Genomic DNA, 12398 nt, shown 5'->3' with positions numbered 1-12398 from the left:
GTGGGTACAGTTTCTTGTTATTGACCCCTATGGGGCTCCGTAGTAACCTCTTCATACTGGTCACTCACCCATCTATTAAACTGGTAATCCACCTAGTGGATGTACTCATATTTGTACTAATATACAGTATGTGCTCATATTTGGAGAATAAGTGGCACTGTAGCCTTACAGCAAGAAGAACCTGGGTTCGATTCCCCAGTATCCTTTCTGTGTGAAGTGTACATGTTCTCCCTGTGTCCATTTGGGTTCCTCTGGATGCTCTGGTTTCCCCCCACAAGACCAAAGACATGCAGTCAGGCCAACTGGCCAATGAATCAGACCCACCGTGACTGTCAGTAGGACAAAGTGATGATAAAACAGACATAAGCGAATGGATAAATGAATGGATAAATCAAACCAGAGGGTCTGTGCTGTAACGCAGGCTGTGAGCGAAGCTTCTGTTCACTGTCGTCCTCAATAAGACTGAATATAAACCTCCTGCTCTATGTGTTTACCGTACAGCATTGTGCGTTTAATGTAGAGGGAGCCTGGCGGCTGTTCTTCAGTAGATAAACTACAGGACTGAGAGTAATGCCACTCAGCTCTGAGATGATGTAGGTATGAGAGCTGATGGTACCAGCCACCGTAACACAGAACCACCAGACCGAGAAATAACACCGCACGTCTGCAGCCTGGCAGCTCAAACCATCGTTTCGGCTCGTAACACCATCGAGCACGAGCAGTTTCATAACAGTGGAATATTTTTACATCCAAAAAAAGTCAGGTACAGAAAGCCTGTATGGGCGTGTCTCACTGGTCAGTATTTGACTCGTCAGTGAAACTACACACAAACCGACTCGCTCAGTGAATCCGAGCACGAGCGCATCTCACCGGTCACGTCACAAATGCACATGTTAATACAAAGCAGAAGTGAGCAGAAGTGAAGAGTGGAATATGAGTAGTTGGCTTTTATAATCGTAGAATGAATTTTCATACATTTAATAAGTGTTCTTTTAATCTGCGTAATCCTACATGGCCTTGTGTCACAAGAACAGAACATGCAGATGTGCAGAACATGTGGAGAAAATCACAACATGTAGTAGAACACGTATTCACAAGGCCGGCTTTGATACAACCTCAAATCAGAAAAAGTTGGGACAGTATGGAAAATGTAAATAAAATAACAATGCAGTGTTCCTTACATTTACTTTGACTTTTATTTGATGTCAGACAGGATGAACCTGAGATATTTCATCTTTTATCTGCTCAACTTCATTTCATTTATTAATAAACATCCATTCAGGCCTTCAACACGTTCCAAAAAAGTTGGGATGGGGGCAATTTAGGGCTAGTAATGAGGTGAAAAAGCTAAATAATGATGCGATTTTAAACAGGTGATTATAATCATGGTTTGGTACAAAAGCAGCATCCAGGAAAGGCTGAGAGTCTCTGATGAGTAAAGATGATCAGAGGATCCAGTTTGTCCACAAATGTGTGAGAAAATGATTGAAATGTTTAAAAACAATGAACCTCAAAGAAAGATTGGAAAGGATTTGCATGTTCTCCCTCTACAGTGCATAATATCATTAAACCATTCAAGGAATCGGGAGAAATTTCAGTGCGTAAAAGCCAAGAGCTCAAGCTTAAACTAAACGCCCGTGATCTTCCATCCCTCAGACGGCGCTGCATTAAAAAAACATGAAATATCTCAGGTTCATCCTGCCTGCAATCAAATAAAAGTCAAAGTACATATAAGAAGCTCTGTGTTTTTTTTATTATTGCATTTTCCATGCTGTTCCAAATTTTTCTGATTTGGGGTTGTAGATCTACTCATGTATGAATATGACATCGCTGTGGCATCCTCTCTTCTTTAGGATATCCTGCCTTTGGAAGGAGAATAAACAACCTATGGGACCAAAAGGAGTATAAAACACCTATGTAGAATTGTTTATGTTATTCTACACTGCGGTATGTGTTTGTGCCGTACGTAAGAATCCACAACTGTGCTTCAGAAAACTTCAATCCTGCTGAAGAGACTCTTTGTGTCTGAGTTTGCTTTCTGACCCAAAAGTTCCACCAACTGTAAACATCATTGAGGTCTGAGACTGTAATAACGCATCCAGATCAACATGAAACTCAAAGCTTTCTGTACTGTAGTCCAGTGGTCTCCAACACCGGGCCATGGACCGGTAACCGGTGGGCTTTTTATTACCGGGCCACACAGAAAGAATGAATAATTAGAGATTGCTAGAAAAGCAGTTTTCACTGCTTCTATTTCGGGTGTTACTGTCTTATTGTCACACGTAAGTGGAAGCAGCATCTCGTTGCAGCATAAAAGTGCATTTTACATCTTTGTGAGCAGTATTATTAAATCCTCCCTTCCCCGCCGGTCCGTGAAATTATATCTTATATGAAACCGGTGGTAAACCGGCGACAGGGTCATGGGCGGCCAAGGCTCATTGATGCACGTGGGGAGCGAAGGCAACAGACGAGCTACAGTAGCTCAGATTGCTGAAGACGTTAATGCTGGTTCTAATAGAAAGGTGTCAGAATACACAGAGCATCACAGTTTGTTACGTATGGGGCAGCAAAAGGAGGACTAACACAATATTAGGAAGGTGGTCATAATGGTATGCCTGATATAGCACCTTTCTTATAACCAAGGAGGCTTTACATACGAATCACAAATATATATGTATATATATGACAGAGAAGGAGGAAGGAAGTACTGCGAGAAGAGGTGGTTTTAAAATGTAGAGCAGAGGTGAAGAGTTTGTGGTAATGTGTTCCACAGCTTTGGTGCCATAACGCTAAATGTAAACCAACAGTAACGAATCTGAATTTTAGAACTGACAAAAGACCCATATCTGCAATGTAATGGATGTGTCTGAAGAGCCTGAACTAACAGAGGTGTCCACATACTTTTGCCTTATACAGCGGTATCTTTAAACTCAACATCAATTGGTTCTGGGAGTGGCGTTGACTTTAAAAGATGTTAAGTTTCGAGGTATTTTTCCCTATAAGGATGTTCGGGAAACCTGTTAATGCATTCATGGTCCTGTAGAACTGCATATATTTTAGGCTCATGTGAAATAATGAGGTTGTTTTTGACACTTTTACACTAAAAATAACAAAAATATAATATAAACACTGAAATAAAAAGCTGATTCTTATAATTCCTCAAAAGCTTGAGCTGTAACACAGGTTTAAAAGTGAAACAGGGAGGAAAAGCCAGATAACTCTTATTCCACACTAATGTGTTTTGTGCTCAAGCCGAGCGCTGAACAAAGTGACTGCTCATTGTTAATTTTAAATTACATAAATAAATTATTAAAAACCAAACTGAACACGTTGAGTTTATGTGAAACGTTGAGTTTAAGGGTACAAATTTGTTGATTGAGGGCGTTGAGTTTTAAAGATTTTGAGTTTAGGGGATGTTGAGTTACAAGGTACCGCTGTAGTTTGCATAGCATCTGCATTGTTGTATAAAAAATTGTGGAAATATTTTCCCCAAATCACAACAGTGTCCCGACTGCTGTTTAAATAAATACTCGATGGAAATCACTCGATGGAGTTACTCGGACGAGTGAATCTCTCCGTCCGCAGAGGAGCGAGGGCCGGCGTTCTGAATCTCAATGATGCAGAAACGATCGCACTGAATTTAAGTTGCTATCAAAGGGGTTTATTTCTCATGCAGGTGCACCTCCGCGGCGGGTGTAATTATCCCCATTATTCAAATGACGCAGAGGAGGTCGAGCAGCCCTTTCATATTTTATGGCCTTTTTTGTTGGGCGGACGCCTCCCGCCCGAGTGCTTGGCTCTCCCGGCGCCACACAAAGGCCCGATTCTGTTCACCTTCTCTCCCGCTGCTGTTTTATTTCTATCTTTTTAATTCCAGAGCCACCCTAAGGCCTCTGTGTGTTTTGCAAACAGATTGACAACAGTCTGCGTCCCTGCTGATTAATTAGGCCCGCGATTGTCACAACAAGTCAGTTTCGGAGTTTTTTCTTCTCCTCAAACTCTCCTGAAACAGTGAAGCTGCTGAGAAGTTACTTGATATGCTGCATCTGAGGCGACCAGAGTTCCAGGGACCGAAGGCAGAATCTTCAGGAAACATTTATGAACTCAGACGGAATAACAAGAGAATCAAAGCATAAATGATGGGAAAAATCCTTTATTTTATGGTCTGTTTTACCACCACTTTATCCTGGTCAGGGTCGCTGTGGGTCACATTCATGGGACGAAAAGCAGGAAACTCCCGGACAGATTGTCAGTCCATCATTTCTAGTAGCTCCAATTGTTCTGACTGCACGTTTTTGGACTTTTTTGGTAAGAGGACACTGGAGCACCCGGAGGAAACCAACGTGATACAGGGAGAACATGCAAACTTGAACCCAGAGTTAAACCCAGGGTCTTCTCGCAGTGAGGCGACAGAGCCACCGTGCCACACCAGAATCAACTCAACCATCCAAAACATTAAACGTCATATCTTAGAGCTTTTGTCAGTAAAATAAAGATTGCCGGTTCAAGCCTCACCACCACCACTGTCGGGCCCCTGAGCAAGGTCCTTAACCCTCAGTTGCTCACAGTGTGGTCATAATTGTAAGTCGCTTTGGATAAAAGCCTCTGCTAAATGCTGAAAATGTAAATGTATAAAGGCATTTAGCAGACGCTTTTATCCAAAATGACTTACAATTGACTGAGTGAGATCTGTGCTGACAAGAACAGAGGGTTAAGGGCCTTGCTCAGGGGCCCAACACTGGTGACTTGGCAGTGGTAGGGCTTGATGTGGCAATATTTTGATTACCACTCTAGTACCTTAACAGTTGTAGCCTTGTGGCAAAGGTACTGGACTAGTAATCAAACGTTTGCTGGTTCAAGCCTCACCACTACCAGGTTGCAAACTGTTAACCCTCAATTGCTTAGACTGTATACTGTCACAGTACTGTAGGTCACTTTGGATAAAAGCATCTGCTAAATGCCATAAATGTAAATGTAAACACAGGTATTATTTGGGTGGTGGATGATTCTCAGCACTGCAGTGACACTGACATGGTGGTGGTGTGTTAGTGTGTGTTGTGCTGGTATGAGTGGATCAGACACAGCAGCGCTGCTGGAGTTTTTAAACACCTCACTGTCACTGCTGGACTGAGAATTCAGAGAAAGCGATCGTCTCTGACTTTACATCTACAAGGTGGACCGACTAGGTAGGAGTGTCTAATAGAGTGGACAGTGAGTGGACACGGTATTTAAAAACTCCAGCAGCGCTGCTGTGTCTGATCCACTCATACCAGCACAACACACACTAACACACCACCACCATGTCAGTGTCACTGCAGTGCTGAGAATGATCCACCACCTAAATAATACTTAATCTGTGGTGGTCCTGTGGGGGTCTTGACCATTGAAGAACAGGGTAAAAGCAGGTTAAAAAAGCTTGTAGAGAAACAGATGGACTACAGTCAGTAATTGTAGAACTACAAAGTGCTTCTATATGGTAAGTGGAGCTGATAAAATGGACAGTGAGTGTAGAAACAAGGAGGTGGTTTTAATGTTATGGCTGATCAGTGTATAGTGTAATTACTTCTCGACTATGTTCACACTGCATTAGTGCATCTCATGCGACGAGCTTTTAACCACTGCTGTGGTCATTGTGGCCCAGCTGATAAGACGGTTAAGAATCGCTGGTTTACAGCCGCGATTACAATGGGTGGACCTTGTTTACACAGCATATCTGAGTAATCCCAACCGCATCCTGTTTTACGTTATGTAGTGTGTAACTAGAACATTCACGCTTTGCTAATGAAACGTGCTTTTGTCTCCCCCGAATCGCTGCTCTCTTCACACTTTCGTGTTTGCTAACATGAATACAGGTCAGATAAGAAGGTGAGGGGTGCGTACGTGACCCAGACTCGCTCCTCTCCTCAATCCTATTAAAAAAGAGGAGGAATTGAGACTGCAAGCCGACAGACGGAACCCTCGGACAGTTGGCCATGAGTAATGGACCAAAATTAAACCATTTTATTTTGAAACTTGCCTCAACTTGATTGCGCCCAGTGATTCTGGGGAAACTGCAACCCCTGACACCCTGTGACCCTGACCAACCAGGATAAAGCTGTGGTAAAACATAGAAAGGAAATGCAATGAAAAACATCAAGGTGTGGGTGGAAATTTATTAAAATAGCATTTAAAATGAAATAGAGATCATTAATTCATTCATTGTCTGTTTTACCACCTGGTCCACCTCAGAAGGTCGCTGGTTCAAGCCCCAGCACTGCCAGGTTGCTGCTGTCAGGCCCTTGAGCAAGGACCCTAACCCTCGATTGCTCAGACTGTACTCTGTCACTGTAATGTAAGTCACTTTGGATAAAGGTGTCTGCTAAATGCTGAAAATGTCAGTGTAAATGTACCACCTCTTTATCCTGGTCAGGGTCACAGTGGGTTTAATTCATTGGGCGGAACGCAGGAAGAACCCTGGACGCACACAGGACGTCACAGTCCACACACACACACACACACCCACACACACCCACTCATACCTAGGGCAAATTGTATATCTCTAATTAACCAGAGGGCAGCACGGTGGGTAGCACTGTCGCCTCACAGCAAGAAGGTCCTGGGTTCGATCCCCAGGCGGGGCGGTCCAGGTCCTTTCTGTGTGGAGTTTGCATGTTCTCCCCGTGTCTGCGTGGGTTTCCTCCGGGAGCTCCGGTTTCCTCCTACAGTCCATAAACATGCAGTCAGGTTAATTGGAGACACTAAATTGCCCTATAGGTGTATGAGTGTGTGTGTGTGTGTCTGCCCTGCGATGGACTGGTGCCCGTCCAGGGTGTTACTGTGTGCCTAGCGCCCATTGAAAAGCTGGGATAGGCTCCAGCACCCCCACGCGACACTGATTGGATAAGCGGTTAAGAAAATGAATGAGTGTTTTACCACCTAGTCCACCTAGTCCACCTAGTCCAGGTACTGGACTAGTAATCAGAAGGTCACTGGTTCAGGCCCCACTACTTCCAGGTTGCTGCTGTTGGGCCCTTGAGCAAGACCCTTAACCCTCAATTGCTTAGAATATATACTGTCACAGTACTTTAAGTCAATTTGGATAAAGGCGTCTGCTAAATGCCAAAAATGTAAATGTACCACCTTTTTATCCTGGTCAGGGTCACAGTGGGTCTGATTCATTGGGCGGAACGCAGGAAGAACCCTGTACAGGACGCCAGTCCACACACTCACACACACACACACACACACACTTATACCTAGGGCAAATTTTATATCTCTAATTAACCTGACTGCACGTCTTTGGCCTCGTGGGAGGAAACCAGAGCTCCCGGTCAAATTGAGTTGCCAAATATATTGGGACTTTAGTGAAACACTAACTCTGATATAAAAAATGTGATTAGGTTCAGTAATACAACATTTCTGCTCCATGAATTTACAGCTCTGCCGAACATGAAACCGCTGCTGGCTAGAAAATCTTTAAAAAAAAATTAGAAAGTAATAAAGCAGCAGGAAAGAACCGGTTCTGATTCCACACGTTCATGAATGTCAATGGAAATCCTCACGTTGGGTTGATTGGCTGCTGTGAAGTGAAGTGAGACACAATCAAGGCTGCTGGTACGAACCGCTCATTTCATCTTCTGTACCAGAGCGAGGCTGAAAGATACAGAACGCTTTCACAGCGCTGGATTAGTCTGGATCAATCAGAGCTGCATTATAGACTTATAGACTGAAGCTACTTTCATTCATTCATTCTTTTGATTTATCAGCAATTCATCCTGGGCTTCAGTAACAATCATTCTAATATTTTTACCCATTCACATGTTCATTTGTTTACTATTTATCCATTCATTCATCCACCAAAGATGCATTATGGGATTCATCCAACTTCCCAGTTCTGCAGCTACATTCATTCATTCATTCATTCAGTGACTTATCAGAGATTCATCCTGGGCTTTAGTCAACATTCATTCTAGTATTTTCACCCATTCACATGTTCATTTGTTTATTTATTTATTAAATTATTCATGCATCCATCCATCAAAAATGCATTATGGAATTTATTATGGGACCAATTCTGCAGCTACATTTATTCATTCATTCATTCACTGACTTATCAGAGATTCATCATGGACCTCAGTCAACAATCATTTTAACATTTTCACTCATTCACATGTTCACTTGTTTTTTTAATGTATTCGATTTTTCATCCATCTATCCATTCATTCATTCATTCATTCATCCACCAAAGATGCATTTTGGAATTCAGATAACTTCCCAGTTCTGCAGCTCATTCATTCACTGACTTATCAGAGATTCATCCTGGGTTTCAGTCAACAATTATTCTAATATTTTCACTCATTCACATGTTTATTTGATTATTTATTTATTAAATTATTCATCCATCCATTAAAATGCATTATGGAATTTATAATGGGACCAATTCTGCAGCTACATTCAATCATTCATTCATCTGATTTATCAGAGATTCATTACAGGCTTCAGTCAACAATCATTTTAACATTTTCACTCATTCACATGTTCATTTGTTTATTTATTTATTGAATTATCCATTCATCCATAAAATATGCATTATGGGATTTATTATGGGACCAATTCTGCAGCTACTTTCATTCATTCATTCATCTGATTTATCAGAGATTCATCCTGGGCTTCAGTCATTCACATGTTTTTAATTGAATTATTCATCAGTTTATTGATCCATCCAGTAAAGATACATAAGATAGGTCCTTTCTGTGCGGAGTTTGCATGTTCTCCCCGTGTCCGATTGGGTTTCCTCCGGGTGCTCCGGTTTTCTTCAAAATGTGTAAAACATAACATTAAAATCCTAATAATAAACAAACAAACTTGTGGTCTATATGATTTTTTAATCAGGGCCCATACTCAGCACAAAGGGGCCAAAGATACGTCCTACTTTTAAGTGTAATTCTTTGTTCATGAGCTTTATACAGATTTAATCAGATCTGTATAAAGCCCCCCCCCCCCCCCCCCCCCCCCCCCAATGTAATGATGTGCAAATTATAAGTAAACATATTACATACACCAGATTTGTGTAATGTCAGGATCTGTTTTAGAATGCCTCCCTCCATCCATCCCAGTAGATCTGGTCCCCACCCGTGTTCCATTCATGGCTACGTCCTTGTCCTAAATAGTCGATTAAAGCCTCTTAAGGTCAAGCAAAAAGTTTGAGCTGAAAAATTGACCGACAACAGAGATCTGAATAAAGTAATTTCACTTTACTGTCCATTTATCTCCAAATACAAAACACTACATCAGAATAATAATATGGACATATTTTCTCTACATTTTGGTTTAATTAATCTACAATTCAAATATAAAAATGCATTATTCAGAGCTTTAATGGAGATTATTTTTCCTTCCCCAAAACACAGGTGATTATTTTTTTTTTTTTTAAAGGAGGACAGGCCATAACATCACAGCTCTTAATGTTTAGTTTTGATGGTTGCTGCTGCTAAAACGTTTCACAAATTCATTCATTCATATCTAACGAGGCCTCCAAGATTCATCGTTCAAGACTTCAAAGTGACTCAAACGCTCTTCTCTCACTGTTGTTCTCAGATTATATATATACTTCTATTCTATACAAAACTAGAATTGCTTTGCTCTTAAACCCTGACATTCACACATTTACGTTTGTGCTTGTAACACAGCGCCACCTTTTGGGCATTTAAAAAAATACATGTAATAATGTTCACGTGAATTAAAGATAGACAGATAGATAGATAGATAGATAGATAGATAGATAGATAGATAGATAGATAGATAGATAGATAGATAGATAGATAGATAGATAGATAGATAGATAGATAGATAGATAGATAGATAGATAGATAGATAGATAGATAGATAGACATATACTTTATTTATCCCGAAGGAAATTATTGAGGCAGTCATGTATCAGCTTCCATCAGAAACCCTGGTCCAAAACCCCTGATAAACGAGCCTAAGTTAACTCCCTAGACCTTATATTCATCCTCTCAAAGTAAGAACCAGACCTAAAAGGACCCAATTTCTCACTAGCCAACCTACAGTACTAAAAATTAAATATACATATAAGTTAGAATTCATGAATAAAAAGCTGTGATGCTGCCCACAGTCCAGCAAGCTTTACATCACCATCGGCTTAGACTGTTGCACAAGAAAAAATAACATGTATGCATGACTTTTTATCAATAATATGAGTCCTATCAATAATAGAATCAATAATAATCAATAATCACCTTATTAATAATAAATATTAGTTATTATGGAGCCAACAAAGCAAATAAGTATTTTATAACAACATAATGTTCCTACATTTCTATAAGTCATTTAATGTCAGAGCTGCTGGTCAGCAGGAACCGAGGCCTAAACAGCACTGAATCTGTACTGACCTTCTGATTAATCAACATTCACTTCATCTACACTGAGAATTAAACACAAAACCCATTTCAAGCTGCTCACAGTAACATTTAACAGCTTGTGATTTTAATTATCTGATAAATTCACTGAAGTGAAAACGCTGTATGTGTTGAATATTTATGACAGATTTCCCCACATGACCCAGCAAACGTCACTCGAGCCCATTCTCCTCTATATTTATTTAATAATATATAAATGTTATAATGTTTAAGTTTATAAGGAATGAGATTGTGCGGGAGTCAGGTGAAGATCCAGAGCACAAATCAGACGAGTCCAGGTTATATTACATTCACTGTCATTTCTGTTAGATTCTATCAAACACATTTATGGTTTTCTTTTAGAATAAAACAGGCTGTGTATGACTAATAATAATAATAATCATAATAATAATAATAATAATTATGATAATAATAATAGCAGTAATTCACAATAGGGCACAGGTCTATATTTAGTTTTTAATACACAGCTTGTGTAAACTGACTTTTATCTTTAATAAATAAGAAAAATATTACATTTACGGCATTTGGCAGACGTTTTATCCAAAGTGACTTACAGCCTAAGCATCTGAGGGTTTAGGGCCTTGCTCAAGGGCCCAACAATGGCAACCTGACAGTGGTGGGGTTTGAACCAGTGACCTTCTGCTTACTAGTTCAGTACCTTAACCACTAGGCTACAACACCCCCTGATATTAATCCTAAATATCCTAAATAAATATGAATATTAATCCTAAATAAGAATTACACAATTAAAAGAATGTAAACATCTGGCATATTGAAATCAGAGCAAGGGGCACAACCCTCTAAACTTCTTATTATAATATATAATTATAGTGATCATTTCGAAATCGACTGGGAAATAACCAGATAATCACTGTGTGTGAGTGTGTGTGTGTGTGTGATGGATCGATTTTTCAAGCATTTATATTAAAAATAAACTGCAATGAATTGGTGCCCTGTCCAGGGTATTCCTGCTTTGTGCCATGTGTTTCTTGGTGAATCCGGACCCACGGCAACCCTGACCAGAATAAAGTGATTGATACTAGTTCAGGAATTTCACGTGGGTCTGATGAAGTAAAAGAAACCAAAAGCTTAAATTAGAGACAAACGTTTTATTTACTTTTTACTGGTTCTGCCAAACTAGTCCTATTTGTGTGGACTAGTCAGGGCAATACAGAATTTAATAAAAGTAATCACCTAAGTTGCTGTATGAATGTTTTTGATTAAAGAAGGTGTAAAAAGTAAAATCATTTGGGTGGTGCCTTAATTTCTTATTCGAGATTATGATGTAATATTTCTCTGACTTCTTTGTTTCCATATAAATAGGGTTAGCTTGACTGTCCTTATTTAAAAAGTACATGGAACAGTGGTCTCCCACCAAGGTTGTGAGAAAAAAACCTAAACTGTCATTTTATGCTGCTGCTGCTTATTATTATTATTATTATTATTATTATTATTATTATTATTATTATTATTATTATCATCATCATCATCATTATATGGCATCATTTAATTCATCATTTAATTCTGAATTATAAGCACCATTAACTCCATGCTTTTAATTCATTTTCCACAGTCAAGAAGCTTCACATCTCCATGGGCAGAGAGGCCACCATCATCACCACCATAACAAAAGTCTCAGCTTTAAAACTGGCACCTGAAAGCTTGACTGAAGTTTGTGGCTGAAAAACCACCATGAATTACTGAAAGAAATAAAAGTGGTAAAAGTTTGTGTTCTAATCATCCAGTCACAAGGAACAATTCAGATTTATAAACGATATATAAGATTATACACGTGATAAATGATGCCAATAAGATAATAAACAGCCTACATGAGTAATTATGGGATGTTAACCTAAAGGCCCATCTAAGCTGTATATTAGTGTTAATGAGTGAGGAATATGGAGCTGGATTTTAAATGGACTTCTTAGCACCTGTAATGTATTGCTGCCGATCTTTCAGTCCTCGAACCTCCCGTGCATG

This window comes from Trichomycterus rosablanca, chromosome 16 (assembly GCF_030014385.1).
Source record: "Trichomycterus rosablanca isolate fTriRos1 chromosome 16, fTriRos1.hap1, whole genome shotgun sequence".
Taxonomy (NCBI): Eukaryota; Metazoa; Chordata; class Actinopteri; order Siluriformes; family Trichomycteridae; genus Trichomycterus; species Trichomycterus rosablanca.
Note: the sequence above shows the minus strand (reverse complement) of the source record.